General features: G+C 40.3%; 1 long non-coding RNA gene across 4 annotated transcripts in view; it reads left to right on the plus strand.

Moving 5' to 3' along the window:
• The window catches only part of LOC115851679 (uncharacterized), a 183,494-nt gene that overhangs the window by 124,021 nt on the left and 42,648 nt on the right, over nucleotides 1-16,825 (plus strand). For 3 of the 4 annotated variants that reach the window (XR_009565189.2, XR_009565186.2, XR_009565188.2), the window contains 2 exons: nucleotides 11,617-11,746; nucleotides 15,344-16,678. This is a non-coding gene — a long non-coding RNA (uncharacterized lncRNA). Of the gene's footprint in view, nucleotides 1-11,616; nucleotides 11,747-15,343; nucleotides 16,679-16,825 lie in introns of those variants that run through there. The other variant, XR_009565187.1, reaches the window with a different exon arrangement.

The raw sequence follows: 16,825 nt of genomic DNA on the forward strand, positions 1-16,825 counted from the left end.
ATCGCTTCTCAAATTTTTTTTAGGGACACTAATAAAAGTTGTTTTGAGGGTTCTTTTGAATTTTCTGTTTCTTCCAGGGCCTTTTTGTTGTGTATCTTGGTATTCCACTTTCACATGGCAGGCTTTCTTTAATTGTATGCTTATGCTTAACTCTTCACTCGTATAGAGATGAGGTGGCCTTAAGGCTGCCAGGGCTCCTTATGTTGGGTGCATCTTGCGTCCCTCTGGTGGCACAGAGCCAGCCCTCGTGTGGAGAGTGACTCAGTATCAGAGTGAAGAGGGCTTGACTTTGGGGTTTTCAGAACCACACTAGCTGTTTAGTTCTCACTAGACATTGTGTTTAATTTCTTTTGAGACTCATTTCCCTTTTTTAATTTTTAGTTTTTGCCTGGGTGGGGGGCTATAAGGTTTGTTGTTTCTCATAAAGATAGGAATTAGGCACGGAAGTAACAGTTGTTGATCCTTAGACTTTTCAGTTAATCTTCTCCTTTCTACCCTTTTTGTCATCTCTGGCCCATACGGTCCTTGCTTTTCCTGAGTCTAGAGCCGCTTTGAGGTTTCACTGGGTTATTGCCTTAGCAGCAGCAGGCGTCTCAGAGAACCTCTGGGGCTGTGAGCTGCCTCTGCTCAGCTTCATCCGTCAGGACTTCATCATTTTATGGCTTCCAGATGGTGGTTGAAATCTCTCAGGCCCATGATAGTCTTTTAACTGTGGTGGGTATGTATACTTTTTTTTTATAACTGTAATGGGATCTTTCATGTGCCCTGACCACCATTTTGAAACGGTAACTTAGTTCGGGCTTCTGGAACGAAGTACCATAGACTGGGTGGCTTATAAACAACGGAAATTTATTCCTCACAGTTCGGGAGGCTGGTTTATAGAAAGCTGTCTTCTCGTTGTGTCCTCACATGGTAGAAGGGGCAGGAGAGCTCTCTGGGGTCTCTTTTATAAGAGCGCCGATCCCATTCATGAAGGCTTCACCTTCGTGACTTAATCACCTCACCAGAGCCCCACCTCCTAAAGGCATCATATTAAGATTTCAACATGTGAATTTGGGGGGAAAACAAACATTCAGTCCATAACAAATGAGAAGTCCTTTCATTTGTTGATTTGTCAGAAGCACATCTGAAGAATTAAGTCAGAAATGCATTTAGCCAGGAAAACGTTTAAATGAGGGCGTGATGACTGCAGTGGGTATTGGGGTTTGGAAAAACTAACCCTCAAAATAACTTGGCTGGGAGGGATAAATTGGGAGATTGGAATTGACATACATACACTACTATATGTAAAATAGATAACTAATAAGGACCTACTGTGTAGCACAGGGAACTCTATTCAATACTCTGTAATGACCTACATGGGAGAAGAATCTAAAAAAGAGTGGATATATTATATGTGTAACTGATTCACTTTGCTGTACAGCAGAAACTAACGCAGCATTGCAAATCAACTGTACTCCAATAAAAATTTTTAAAAAGTAACTTGGCTGGGAAGAAACAGTGAGCTGACATTATTACACAAAGACATGCTTTCCAGCTCTGGAGGCTACAGTCATTCCTCACAGAACACCCCAAGACACTCTTCTAGCTTTATTGCTAGAAGAAACGATGCATCTTGTGAAACATGCAACTTAGTCATTAAAAAATATATATATATATATATAGAAGTAGTGGTAGTTGTTCCTGATCTTTAATACAAGTATAAATGTGCATATGCTTACTTTTTAATTTCTTGTCTGCCCTTAGACATAGGAATTTTGGAAAGAGTCTCCTGTTCCTTCATTCCTATAACTTTTATTCCTTAGCAGATAGACCCTCATACTTCTCCCTCTTCTTGTAAGAAGCATCTCATATTCTCCCTTTCCATTTCCTTTGTGAAAAAAAGCTCCAAATTCTTATTGATCGCCCCTTTCTCGTATTTGTCCCATAGTTCCTGAAAATGCCTAGTAGATACCATGAAGATGGGAAAAATCAGATATTAACTAATTAGTGCTTTAACTTCTCTCACACAAGGGGTATCCATTTGTATCTCAGAAGAAACTCTGAACTGATGTTTCCAGTCTTACCGTTCCCTCATTTTACTCGGAAAAAGCAGCTGTTTCCCTGTGACGAATCCCTAGAGATCTTCCCCAGAGGTCCCCAGAGTTAGGGCCAGTTGCTCCCATGTGATTGAACCTAACACAGAATCTTCTCGCTCTATCCTGATCTCTAGTACAATACTGGAAGCCCCAAATCTTTCTTGAGAATTTGCAAAGTAGTACTGTTGCATATTAATTATCCTTTGTGTAACGGCTTAGACGTAATTGAGGATAGTAAAGATCCTCTGGTATCTGACCTCTGTATTCTGTAAGTTGTTTACCAGTTTAGAGCCTCTGGACTGTTCTAGATCAAAGAGCAGGCCCTGTGAGGCCATGCCCTAGAAACAGATGTGGAGAGTGCTGAAATGTCCTGAGCTCCGAGGATGCAAGCTCCCAGAACGCGCTTGTAATTTATTTCTGGTATTGGCCAGAACAAACATCATCAGCTTGTTCCACGTGCCCTTCTGTCCATATCCACTTGGAATGTGTTGAGTGCGGCTTGTCAGTAGTCTACTGAAAAATGATGGGCCTAAAAGGACACTATGACTGAGAATTTAGAGCACCGTCACACTGGTTCTGGGACCTGTCATATCAGTTGACTGCTACGTTGGATGAGAGAAAAATCAGCAAGTTTTATCTTTTCCTCTGGAGGAAATACCTTGTATGGATGGTCCCAAAGAAATGAGATGACCACGGTGCAATGCTGGTGGCGTTAAGTACACTCACGTAACCCAATGCTGGTTAACACATAGAACATTTCTTCACCTAGGTTTTCTCATGCCCCATCCAATCAGCCTCCACCCCCACTGGCAAACACTTTCTGATTTATATCACTGTTTTTTCCTGTTCTTGAACTTCATCTAAATGGGATCACAGAGCATGCACTTTTTCGTGTCTGGCTTCCTTCACACAAAAGTTTCATGTTGTTGTGTGTACCCTAGTTCATTCTTCCTTTATTGCTGGGTAGTGTTCTGTTGTATGAATGGACCCAATTCTTTGATCCATTCTCCTGGTGATGGACATTTGGATTGTTTTCACCTTTTTGGCTGTTATGAACATTAAGCCACTATGAACAAGTCCTCTCTCTCTCAGTCTCATTCCTTTTTGGATTTAGGCTTAGTTGATGGACCAGACAGTAGATCTGTGTTTACGTTTATAAGAAACTTCCAAACAATTTTCCAAATAATTATACCATTTTATACTCCAACCAGCAGTGGATGAGTGTTCCAGATGCTCCAATTCGTTCTTAACAATTGTTTATTGTCGGTTTTTCTAATTTTAGCCATTCTCCTGGATGGCAAGTGGTATCTCTTTGTGACTTTTCATGTGCATTTCCTTGATGACTAACATGTTCTTATTGGCCACTTGTATACCTTCATTCAATCTTTTACCCATTTTTATTTTTCTTGTGGCCATTTTAAAATTGGATGATGGGGACTTCCCTGGTGGCGCAGTGGTTAAGAATCCGCCTGCCAATGCAGGGGACACGGGTTCGAGCCCTGGTCCTGGAAGATCCCACATGCCACAGAGCAGCTAAGCCCGTGCACCACAACTACTGAGCCTGTGCTCTGGAGCCCACGTGCCACAACTACTGAAGCCCGCACGCCTAGAGCCCTTGCTCCACAGCAAGAGAAGCCACCGCAGTGAGAAGCCCGTGCACTGCAATGAAGAGTAGCCCACGCGCAGCAACGAAGACCCAACACAGCCAATAAATAAATAAATAAATTTCTAAAAATTGGATGATGATGATGATGATGATTGCATGGCATGCAGGATCCTAGTTCCCCAACCAGGGAATCGAACTCGTGCCCCCTGCAGTGGGAGCTCAGAATCTTAACCACTGGACCCCCAGGGAAGTCCTTATTATTATTGATAGGAAGGAGGTTTTTTTTCCTATGTATACTCTGAATAAAATTATTTTGTCAGAAACTTGTAATGCAGATATAGTCTCCCAGTCTGTATCATTTTCTTAAAAATGTCTTTTGATGAGCAGAAGGTTTTAATTTTGAAGTAACTTAATTAATCAAATTTCCTCATATATTATCAGTACTTTTTGTTTCCTAAGTAATCTGCCTCTTCAAGATTGTAAAGATATCCTTCTGTGTTTTCCTTTAGAAGCCTTATAGTTTTAGCTTTTGTACTCTGGTCTATGATCCATCTCAGGTTAATTTTTGTGTATTGGGTAAGGTAGAGGTTAAGTAAGGCTCATTCTTTTGCATATGTTTCTTCAGTTGTTCCAGCATGATTTGTTGACAAGACTTCCTCATTGAATTGCTTTGGCACCTGTATTGATAATTGGTTATCCATATATGTGTGAGTCTATTTCAAAGGAACCCTAAAGAATGTTTGTGCAGACCACATGTGGCATGCACTTAAGTGTATGAAGTAACAGTTCACACTGGTCAACCTTAATATAAGCCTCAAGTGACTGGCAGTCTTGAACTTACATCTCATGGAACATTTGCGTCAAAGGTCACTAACAGAAACTTTGCAGGGGCCATTTCGGGGGCCATTTTTTGTTTGCTTTATAAAGCTAACCCAGCTGAGGCCTCTAGAAGTTCCAGCATTCCCACACTGAAGGTCAGGTTCTTATCTGCGCAGAAGTATACCATCAAATCTGTGCGATCCAACCTGAGCCTGCAGGCAGCTTCAAAGAGAACAAAATATTTGAACTTCAGTTTTCTTATTTGAAAACTTGGATATGCGTGGATTCACAATGACTGATTTTGGAACTCATTATAATTAAGTGTGGGTCAGACAAAAAAATAACGACTCTTAAGAAAATTCTTCATTAACGTAAAGAAACTTGTGACGAAAAAATTGTTTTGCTGGTTTGTGCATATCGTACACAAAAAGTAGATCTGCTGACTTTAAATAAGTCTTGTCTACGAGTAGAATCTCTGCTTGGAAAGGTTTTCATGAACAGTTTTATCTAGCGTTTTTACTTGAATATGGTTAAAAACCATCTTCTTTTCAGAGAGTCCTTGATTTGAAAACCGAAGGATGAATAGAGTAGGAAACACACCGCACTATTCCATTAGAGGGGTAGAATCAATGTTGCTTATCTCTTTTTGACACCCTGAATTTTCGAGTGTTAGAATTCGTGTTTTCATGGTATGGCAGCGCAGGAAAGTGGTTGAGCGCAGGACTCTGACGCTGGACGGCCTGGGTTGGAACACCAGCTCTGCGGGTCCCCATCGGCGAAGGAGTCAGCCCCTCTGTGCTTCTCCCTAAAACCGGCAGAATCAGAGCGCCTTCCTCAAGTTCAAGGAAGGCAGGAGGCTCAGAGCTGTGCCTGAGTCATAGTGAGCACCATGGGGACTGTTGGCCGGTAGTAACATTATATTACTTTTATAATAAAGGTGCACAAGAAAAGGAAATCTTTTTAAAAAGAAGAAACTAAAAAGCAAAAGTACATTACTTTCCTAGGGTCCAGATATCTCACTGTTTGTAGCACACTCCCCAGTCGATTGAACTGGTCGGGTTTTACTGTTCATTTCAGTTCTCCCCCGCAAAGGATGCTGAATGAAAGGTTTTTCTTTTGAGCTTCTTGGGAGGTGTACGCCCTGGAAATACAAGAGGTGCTTCATACTAATTACTAGAATTCCTTTTGTTGCTACAAAGAGACTTTACAGGGAGAGATATTCTTTGAGTCCGCATCTTCCTCTCCTCCTACTTGGCTCTGAGCTCAAGTAAAACACAACAGTTGCTCACTTGAAATACCACCTCCCCTAGCCTGTGTTTGGACTTGTACCGCTGTGCTCAGTTCCTGGCCCCTGTTTTTGCTTTCTCTAGCAATTTCCTGGCCAGAGCAAGAACTAGAGCCGAGTCTGGGAGAAGCGACTGTGACAGGACTGTTTTCCCACCCGTGCTTCCCCGCACGACTCTGGAAGGAGGGGTGTGTCCGACCCTCCCTGTAATCCGTGTGCCCATTTAGCAGGGTTGGAGATGCCCGAAAGCAAAATCCAGCTCAGACCAAACACGAAGGTTGCTAATGCGCTGTTAATGGTGTTGAAATATGACGTTTTGGTTACACATCCAGACCGAGTTTGACTGTAGACTGAAGCGTGAGCTTTCCACACATTGTCACAGGAAGGCCGTCATACGCCTTGGAAGCATCTGTCTTCGTTTTACTGTACGTGGTTAAGGCCTGAGGAAGACTGATGTTACTACAGTTGACTTACCCGACCCTACTGTACTGCAAGGTGGGCTTCTCACGAGGTCTACTCGGTGTTGTCGGGGTTTTGTTTATGTTCCCAGTGTTGTTTGGTAAATGCCGCAGAGGCGCAGAGCGGTGGCATGTGGCTGTCATGATGTGATGTCCGGAGGTCACTTTCTGCTGAGCGTGGCTGCTCCCTGCCGCCCCAGGCCCCTGTCATCTCTCGGCAGCCCTCTCCCTGGAGCTCGTTCTCACTCCTCGGTCTCTGTAGCTCTCCCAGCCTCCCGGGCATAGAGAAAACAGACACCAGAAGGTGAGCTCACTCAGGTTCTGGCCCCAGTCGACACTTCCTCTGCACCCGCCTTGCTTTCCCTGCCTCCTGCTCCACTGGAAGGGGAGCCCTTCCCCGTGTCCACGCTCTGGACCTTATCCCCTCTCACCTCCTCAGAGACTTTCTCTCTCTGACCTTTACCTGCCAGCCACCACTGACTTTCTCTCAGGAGGGAGTAGACCTACTCAAGGCTTACCAATTGAAAACAAAACCACCGGCCTTCACATTGCCTTCCCTTGCTTCTCCGTTCACTTCCCCTGCCGGGGCCGAATTTCTTGGAGGAATTGTGTGAATTTGCTTCCTTCATTTCCTCACCCTTGCCGCCTCCTCGGGCTCCTCCAGTCTGGCTTCTGCACCTGTGACCAAGTTGATATTGCTCTGGCCAAAGCTGATGGTTGTCTACCTATCCTTCTGTTGCCACATTCGCCAGATATATTTAGCATTGTATCTTCCGTGACCTGTTTGATGTCCTCTCCTCTCTGGCTTGCCCTGCCCCTCTGCCTTTTTCTCCTCCTTGCCCTCTGCAGGTTCTTTCTATCCACCTCTGAGCGCCAGGCTTTGTATTCAGATGCCAACTGGACATTCCCACTTGATATCTTGCTAGCGCCTCATAGCCAACGGATTCCAAACTGATCCCAGTTACCCAAGCTTGAAACCTGTGATTTACTGCGCCTTTTCTTTCCTCATCTTCCAAATCCACAAAGAAACAAACTCTGGTCAAAATTCCACATCTCAGCCATTCTCAAATCCATCTACTCTGTCTCCAGTGTGTCCGTCTTGGTTACCATCACCTTTGACCTAAATTATTGCATTTTAGCATCCCTCTCCCTGCTCATTGATGTTCTTCCCCAATCCATTCTCCCGACTGCATTCAGAGTGATGCTTCTGAAAAGCAGCCTCATCGTGTCACTTCTCTTCTTAACTGTCACCCGATTCTGTGATATCCTGAACCCAACTCGATCGGGGCCCTATAGAGTATGTGTCCTCGTAAACAAATCATCAAACACTAGGATTCACAGGGGGACGCAGAGGAGATTTACTTCCCCCTCCACATAGCAGAACCTAATGAAAATCCCGACTGGACATCACTCACCGCTGCCCTCCAAGGTTCCTGATCGTGGGCTTCATGTTCCTCCCACCCTCCCCCACTCACCTGGTCATGCCTCCCAGCCCCATCCGCTCCTACCTGTCGTATTCCTACTCCATTTACCACCCCCATATTCAGAGAGCTCAGCTCTTTGCTGAATGTTCTGATCCTCGAGTTTCATCCCTGTCTTATCTTAGTTTGGGTTCCCCTCAGGGCAGATTCTGAAAAGGATACAGTCTGGTCTGACCCCACTATGTAAGAACTGGGTGACTTCTCTGTGCCTCAATTTTCTCATCTTTAAAATTCCACTTTATAAGATTTAATTTCCACTTTATAGTGAAAATTAATTTGTGCATGGAGAGTGCTTTTAAAAGTCTATCTGAAGTGAGAGAGTGGCATGGACGTATATACACTACCAAACGTAAAATAGATAGCTAGTGGGAAGCAGCCGCATAGCACAGGGAGATCAGCTCGGTGCTTTGTGACCACCTAGAGGGGTGGGATAGGGAGGGTGGGAGGGAGGGAGACACAAGAGGGAAGAGATATGGGAACATATGTATATGTATAACTGATTCACTTTGTTATACAGCAGAAACTAACACACCATTGTAAAGCAATTATACTCCAATAAAGATGTTAAAAAAAAAACCCAAAAACTCTATCTGACCCATAATAGTAGTCAATCAAGGTTGCAACAATGATAATAATGATTACTACTGTTATTAACAATGTCACTTCATACAGGTTTCCATTCTCAACCTATCTAGACCAGATGGGAGCCCCCTCTTAGGTGTACCAATAGCATCCTATGCCTCTTTTAAATCATAATTGCTAGCTTGGTGAAGGAAGGATGATGGCATCCTGTTCACCATTCAGCACTTAGCCCAGTGCCTGGTATTATAGTGTACGGTATGTACTGTGTGCTCAATAAATACTTGCTGAATGGAATTAAACAAATGACTTGTAAAAAGAGTATTCCAAATATTCTATACCTCTTACCTTTAATAAGCTGCCTTTAAAATACAAAGCATGCCTGTTAAAAAATACAACATGACAAAGAAAACATAACTCTGCTCCAGGGGTTTGTCTTTAAATCCAGCATCACCGAGTGAGCCCGGGCAAGCTCTCCGGGTGTCGGTGTCTCTGGAGCAGCTCTGCCTGAGAGCCTTTGTCCAGTTCCAGACTTCTTCAATCCTCTGATAACAGGGCGCAGTAAGGATAGAGTACGTTTTTAGGACACTCAGGGTTTCCCTCATAGTTATGTTTTTTCCTGTTAGCTGGTGGGAAAAATGTCATCTTGTTTCTTGGGCTTGCAGGTTCTTTCCTAGTCCTGGGGAATTTTTCAAGCTGGCTATAATGAGAGGGTCTCAGAGAACCACAGAGAGGTCTGATATGTTCTTTTCAAGTTAAACATAATGTCCCTTCTGATTTTCACTTCTGATCGTCTCTGTTTCTGAGCTGACTTCTGTAATTGTATTTAAAGATGTATCAGAAATAAGGTCTATTTTATTTTGACGCCTGCACCCTTGACATCCTTTAAACTGTGTTTCCTGCCAAGTCAGAAGCCTTCTTCAGAACTACTAACTCTAATGACTTCTTTCTTTCTTTATTCTTTTCTCTCTTTCTTTTTTCCTTTAATGGTATGTGTACACACACACACACACACACACACACACATATTATTAAATTGTGGTAGAATACATACAATGTAAAATTTACGATCTTAACCATTTTTAAGTGTAATGGCATTAAGTACATTCACATTATTGAACAGCCATCACCATCCTCTATCTCCAGAACCCTCTCGTCTTGCAAAACTGAAACTACATTCCCATGAAACACCAACTCACCATTCTCCCTTCTCCTCAGCCCCTGGCAAGCATAGTTCTTTCTGTCTCTGTGAATTAGACTACTCCAGGAACCTCATATAAGTCGACTCAGACAGTATTTGTCTTTTTGGGACTGGCTTATTTCACTTAGCATGATATCCTCAAGGTTCAACCATGTTGTACCATGTATCAGAATTTCCTTCCTTTTTAAGGCTGAGTAACATTCTGTTGCTCGTATAGACCGCATTTTTGTTTATCCATTCATTGGATGTTTGGGTTGCTTCCACCTTCTGGCTATTGTGAATAATGCTGCTATGAACATAGGTGTACAAATAATTCTTTGAGACCCTTCTTTTAATTATTTTGGATCTAATGATGTCTTGAATCTTCTTTCTTGATGCTTCTGTTGTTTTCACGAACTCTTGCCTTCCTCTTTTGGCCATTTACCACCCCTCGCCCATCAATCTGCTCTGCCATTTTGCTAATAACGAACGTCCTACTGTCAAGATTCTCATGCTTCAGTGTGGCCCTCACAGAGCTGCTGCTATGTGGAGAAAACAGTTTGGCAACTAAGAAATATTATTCGTTCCCACCTCCTGGACTCCCACCAATTCCTGCTATTTTCTGAAGACATACCAGTGGTTCCTAAATTTTTTTAAAAAGACACCTTAGTGACAGGGCAGATTTTTGTGGCTATTGACCTTCTATATTTTGAAATTTAACTGTTAATAATAGCATCTTCTTGATGTATCAGTCCTATAGTTGTGATATTGATATCTATCTATTTTTCCTCATGAAAACAATATACGACAATCATAGAAAACCTGTATAGAAAAACTGTTACACACAATAGCACTGTCAAAAAGCAGCCACTGTTAGCATCTTGATGCATATTCTTCTGGTCTTTTTAATGTGAATTTTTATCTATTTAAGATCATATTGTCTTGTACTTCTTTTTTGCACTTAAAGTGTAAGCATTCTCATGTTAGGTCTTTGTAAATAGTTTAATTATTTTATATGACTGAGAGATATTTACAGGGTGTTCATTAGGTTAAATAACATTTTTCTAATTATAAAAATAATGTTTCTCATACGAAATGTCAGATATCTCAGTTTTGCAAAGAAGTAATGAAAATCTAAGTTCTCTGCCCACCCCCTCTCAAGCTTTTTAAATGTATCCTTTTCCAGTCTCTCTTTGAGATTAGCTTCTCTACACCCCCGCGCCCCCCACCGTTTGTCTGTCCCTCTCTCCACTGATATCATATTTATGTACAATTTTATATCCAGCATGTTTACCTAACATTATATTTTGTGATTTCCAGTGTCGTTAAGTATTCTCCAAAAACCATGATTTAAACATATGAATTTGCTGATTTATTTAGTCACATGCTTTCCTCCAATTTTGATGTTTATGTTGTTTCCCGTTTTATGTTATTGTAAGTTATTGTATGTGTGTCCTTGTATAGTTATCTTCCTGTGTATCTGTGATTGTTTCTTCAGGAGATATTTATAGACATGTTAATCAGTCACAACAGTTTGAGGGTTTGTAAAAAGATACTGCTGATTTCCTGAAATGATTGTCTCACCTCACCTCACCTGCTTTGCTCTTTTTGTTGTGCATTTTTGTGAATCTGATTGATGAAAAAAATCTTGGTGTTTGCTAGTGAAATTCCATACTTTTTTGTGTTGACATTTTATATTTTGGGGTGAATTGTTTGTTAATATCTTTTACCTTTTACCTTTATAATAATATAAAATATATTATCCTCTTGCAAGTATTTTATTTTTTGTTTACCTTGCAGTTTTGTCTGCTGGTTTTGAAGCTACAGATTTTCATATTTTAATGTTGTCAGATTGAGTTGATTACCTTGCCTTTTGTTGCTTTTTCTCCATTGCTTTTGTAAAGCTAAGACTTTTTTTCCTATCTCAAATTCAGAAATATATTCTTCTAATTGTTTCTTTTTCTCCGCTTTTACATTTAACTCTTTAATCTCCACAAAATTAATTCTGATGAAGGTTATAAAGTGGGAGCTAATTTTATTTTTTCAAGAATATTATCTTGTTCTCATGTTTGTCCAAAATCCCAGTAAAATTGTGATGTGAACCAAAACAAGTGCTTTTTCTTATTTTAGTGCCTTGATTTTCCCACTGAGAAAAATGAGGAGGCTGCGATATACCTGTGGACAGGATCAGTAGCTTCACTTCTCAGCTCAGAACTTGCCATGTCTCTTTCCGGCTCGGGAAGTATGATGCTCCGCACAGGTTGGTGGGGGACAGAGACGGCAGCGGTAATAAGGGATGGGGGCCCATGAGCTAGGGACTAAGTAGCCCAGAGTGAGCCTCTCGAAGTCTTGACCCCATTTCAGTTTCCCTGGACTAAGATAAGCTACCAGGGCTCGGCTCACTGGAGGCTGACTTGAACCTCAGGTTATAGCTATAAGGCGGCACGTGGTGAAAAAAGAGTCCTAGCCTAGGAAAGTCAGAGAGCTTGGGTCCAGTTTCAGCTGTCAATCAACTATCTGTATAACATAGGAAAGTCTCTTAATTTCTCTAATTTCCTGATTTATAGAATAAGTCTGAGTTTTAGTCTCAATAAGTTATGGTCTAGGCAAGTGGCAGAGCTAGGTTGTGCTATAACTTTTTTGGGGAACATTTCTTGGTAACTAGTTCATCTTTCCTTATTAATCCAGTCAGCCAGTATGATACCAAGTTTAGGAAGAATATCACAGTATCACGTAATACTCCACCTTGGGGCGTTTCTGCTTCTTACCATTCCGGACCGTTCCTAGTCTATTTCAAGCTTCCCTTCTGAGAGTCTTCTGTCTTCCCTAATAATTTCTTCTCCAGCTACCTCTTGTGTTTAAGAATTTAAAAAGATGAGCCTAGTCATCAGGAAACACTCAGAACTGATGTTTGTCACCGACCTTGCCCTGCCACTTGCCTGGGGTATGAATTTTTTTAAAAAGCTGAAATAAAGATATGAAAAGCATTTTGAAAAATGTGAAGCATTAGGTGATAAAAGTAATAGTTATGAGGTACAAATACATGCTGTCAACCATGTTAATTGTTTTTATTGGTATTAATAAATTATTATTTATTAACAAATTAATAACAGAAATTGCGTTGAAAAACAAAACAGTCACAGGCCAAACCTTTTGAATTTCAAATATGTTTATGTTAACATACTCTGTTTTAGACAACCAGCACAGAGACTATGGTCAAGTAGTTTTTATATGATGAAGTCATGTATCAGTCAATCCATTACACTTTTTAAGGTGTTTTAATGTTTATCTCCCACTTTTTGGTTTCCAGAGTGAAATAACCTCAGATGAAAATTTCTATGGTGTTGATGTTTTCCTCTTGAGAATGTGTTTGCTGTAATAAAATACAGTAACCACTTGAAATCTATAAAACTTGTGTGAAGTCTGGATAAACCTAAACAGTTTTTTCTTTGTGCTCCAGGAGCACACAGCACTATATATTAAATAAAGCACAAATATCTATACATAGCTGCAACTATGTTTCATTTCATTACAATTATGTCTTGCCTGATCTTCAAATAACATGAAAAATCATCTTTAAAATAAACCTTGAATGGTTATGATCCTCATAGAAACAGTTTCTTTATTAATTAAACTTTTTTTTTCATAGTGCATTGCTTTGATCTCGTAATATTTTTTAAAACATCCTGAGGGTTTATTTTCAAGGCTTCCAAATGAATTTTTATTTCTTAAAAGCCGTAATATATTCATGGCTCAGTGAATCCCAAAGACAGTATTTTTAAACTCCTGTTAAGTTTATTTTTCTTAGCATGCTAGTCTACTGCATAATTTTCTTTGCTCTATGGGTCACGTGATTCCTCCCGTCCATAACACACGCACTTAAAAATTTCACTTCCTGATTGAGCCATCAAGATTATGTAAAATGTAAATCAGTCTAAATACCTAAGAGCAGGAATTTTAAGGGAAAAATGCTGTTTTCTTTTTCTGTTTCATTATTGATGCCTAGAAAATCAGAGTGTGTGTTTACCTATTTGTATTTGGAAACTAGAGACTGTTAGGGTGGTTTTTTGTTTTTGTTTTTGTTTTTTCTTTTGTCCCTTCCCTTTCAGATTGCATCAGAGTTTGCTTTCATTATAAAAATGAAGTACCAAGTAGATAGAACGTAGGAGTGGTGTAGTTGCAGGACTGAAATCAAAATGGTTCCGATTACTGAGAGAGCTGTTCATTTATTCTTTTCATGATCTGAATGGAGAGTGCAGCATCTCTCAAAAGGTAACGATTTGATATTTCAGAGTTGTAAATGGCCATTTAACCTTTCTGCTGCCTGATATAAATGAAAGTAATTTCTAGCAGGCTGGATGACACTTGGTTTATCATGAATCTAAAAATCCCTCACATTTTCTCAAAGCAATTTTGAAGTTGTCATAGTAACAGCATGATATTTGGAGGGTCTTTTTAGTAGTTCTTTAGCTAGAGTTAATTAATTTTATTAACCCTGGACGTTTTTCTTTTTATTCTTCTCTGACAAACAGGGGCCATAATTGCTCAAGTATGTATTTGGTGTTTTTTATTTCTTGGTGACTATAGTTTGAGGGCTTGATGTTTTGCAAATTGTTTCAGGAAAGGAACGGGAATGTTAGCAGTTGATTTCAGATAGTTTAAACTTGGGTTTTTAAATACTTCTCTGTAAAATTGCACTATCATCGTAGGACCAGAATTTAGTTTTATTTAAAGAGATGGATTATGGGAGATGTTCACTCAAATTTTACTGTGACTTACACAATTAAATTGTGTTGCAACTATCCTCTTTTTTTTTTTTTTAGTTCTGCTAGATCCAGAGTAAGAATTGAAGAACACAGAAGGGAAATGTCAGACTTACAGGAGAAAATAATTTCTTTAAAAATGTAACAGTCAGATACAATACCAAAATCGTGTTCCACAAAAGAAAAAGAAATGGATAAATCTGACTTTATCAGAATTGAAAATGCAACAACAGTGCTGTTTGAAACTCTAAAATACGCTAAAATAAATTATCCTCTAGGAAAGTTTGTGGGAATTTTTTTATTGGGAGAAAGTAGGTCAGGATCTTCTGTTAGTAAAGCTCTGTGGCAGAAATTCTTGCCAATATGGCGATCGGTGAGGAAAGAAGCCCCTCTCCTGGGCAAGGAGAGGGTCAGAAGAAAGAATGGTCTGTACCAGGTCTGGATGCTGGGACTTGAAAAAGTATCAGATGTTGGATGCTTTTGTTTTCTTATAAAAGTGATCAGAGAGATGTGACACTTACAAAAGGTATCATGTGAGTTCTGTGGGCTTAATGCTAATGCCAGTATCCCTAGTGTTGTGTGGAGTATTTGTTCAACCAGAGGTGGTTCAAGACAGTCAGGGTAGCAGCATGTGCAGCCAACAGCAGTAAAGGTGCTAATACATGTCCAGTGATGTCAGGAGTTACGAGACAGCAGTTTCAAAACACTGCAGTAAACAAGGTCATAGTGTCCCGTTTTGCTGGAAGAAGGTTTGTTTTTATGAGCTGGACAGTACATGGATGAAGTAATTTTTCAAAACAAACATCAAATTTATATGTTGGGTTTTTCTTCCTACTTTTTGGATTAAAAAAAAAATTAACCAGATGAGATTTAGTAAGGGTTACATTTTTAAGCAGAATTATACTTTTTTCCTGTTTTGTTTTGTTTTTTAAATTGATTCTCTGTAGTTTCCACAGAGGAAATGAAAATACTTCTGATCTAGGATTCTTAAATGCAGTTTTAGAGAGCAAGGTATGACCCAGCACACGGCAAATGCCAATCACCATCACCAGTAAAACACTCCTTCTAATTTTGTACCTTTCGCACTTATTTAGACAGGCATCTACGTGCGAGAAAGTTAATGGCGCAGAATGCTGCTGACTGCATGGTTCTCGTCTTAATACATTTTCCAACCTTGAACCTGAGAATGCCAGAGGCTCAAGTCTCTGAACGCTCGTCTGAGCCGTTATCTGCTGGTGGCCTGGTTCCTGACCTAACAAGTGGGTGTCCCAGGCGTGCGTGTGGTAATAGCAGCAGTGGTGCCACGTGGCGCCCAGAGGTCGCCTTGGTCTGCCCTGGAGATTCCTGGTCCTTGGTGAAGCTTCTGAGTTGAACTGTGAACTTGGGGCATCCTGAGAAGCACAGGCATTTTGGAGTTCCACAGCAAACCTGGATGTTAAGTGTAAAAACAGCTTATAAAGTGAAAGCAGGGGCCTTGAGGAAGGGAACCCTCATCTCGATCCGGACCTGCTTACTGTGCTGGAAAACAAAGTAAGTTTTGTTTGTTTTTAGTCAGTCTCTCCTACATGTTTTTCTTGCTAACATTATTAAACACTCAGTATCTGGCAAATGCCAAGGTTTTTTTTTTTTTTTCCTTTTCATCGGAAAGTAGGAGATGAAGTTTGTTAAATAGCTGATTGCTTCTTTTATCTTTTCTGTCTCTCTTCCTGTATCTAGCTGCTGGCTGGCTTGTTAAGAGGTAAAAAGAGACTGAAATTTATCATCAGTGAGAAAACAAAAAGTTCTCTTTTTTTCTCTTTTTAAATGGTTCAAGAACTTTGCCATTAATTAAATGACGGTGGGTGACACAGACAAGGCTTTTTATGAGCTGCAGCCAGGAGCATATCTAGCAAAACAGCCCCAGTTCACTGCCCTTATTTCCATTGGGAAGCAGGAAGGGTGCGTGTACAAGACAGGTATGAGGACGGGGGTGTCTGCACGTGGGAACTGCAGACACTAGGTGGGAATGGCTGTTGGATAAAAGGCTGTAATTTTAAAGCCTGTCAGGAAATGGAAAGGACCTGAAGAATACAAGTTATTTAATGATGTTGGGAAAATAAATTAATATAAAAATGGGATAAAATGTCTAAAGTCCTAACCGAATTTTTCCTTCATGTTAGAAAGTTTCGTGCCTTGTAGATTTATAGAAAATATGTTTAATAACTTTAAAAAATAATAATTAAGAGGCTTCATCTCCTACACAGAAGATTCTGTGACATCAGCCTGATTCTGACACTTGGCCCATCTTACATTTTTGTTTGTTTGTTTTTTATGCTGATCCTGTCTCCAAAGATGTTACATGGCTTGATAAATTTTTAATACAAAGTTCTGTGGTTTTGAAAATGCAAAACGAATAGAAATGCAGAGTGGTTTGTGATTTGTAATTAAAATTATCCTTATAAAATGGACTGCTTTTACCGGAGAATTTTCTTGACTTCTCTGAACTTAAACAGTGACACTTTGAAGGTAGAAGGGGGCAGCATGTCTGTACTGTAGCGTTGGAAAGCAGAAGTCAGGGGTCTTAGCTTCTGACTCTA

This window comes from Globicephala melas, chromosome 9 (genome assembly GCF_963455315.2).
Source record: "Globicephala melas chromosome 9, mGloMel1.2, whole genome shotgun sequence".
Taxonomy (NCBI): Eukaryota; Metazoa; Chordata; class Mammalia; order Artiodactyla; family Delphinidae; genus Globicephala; species Globicephala melas.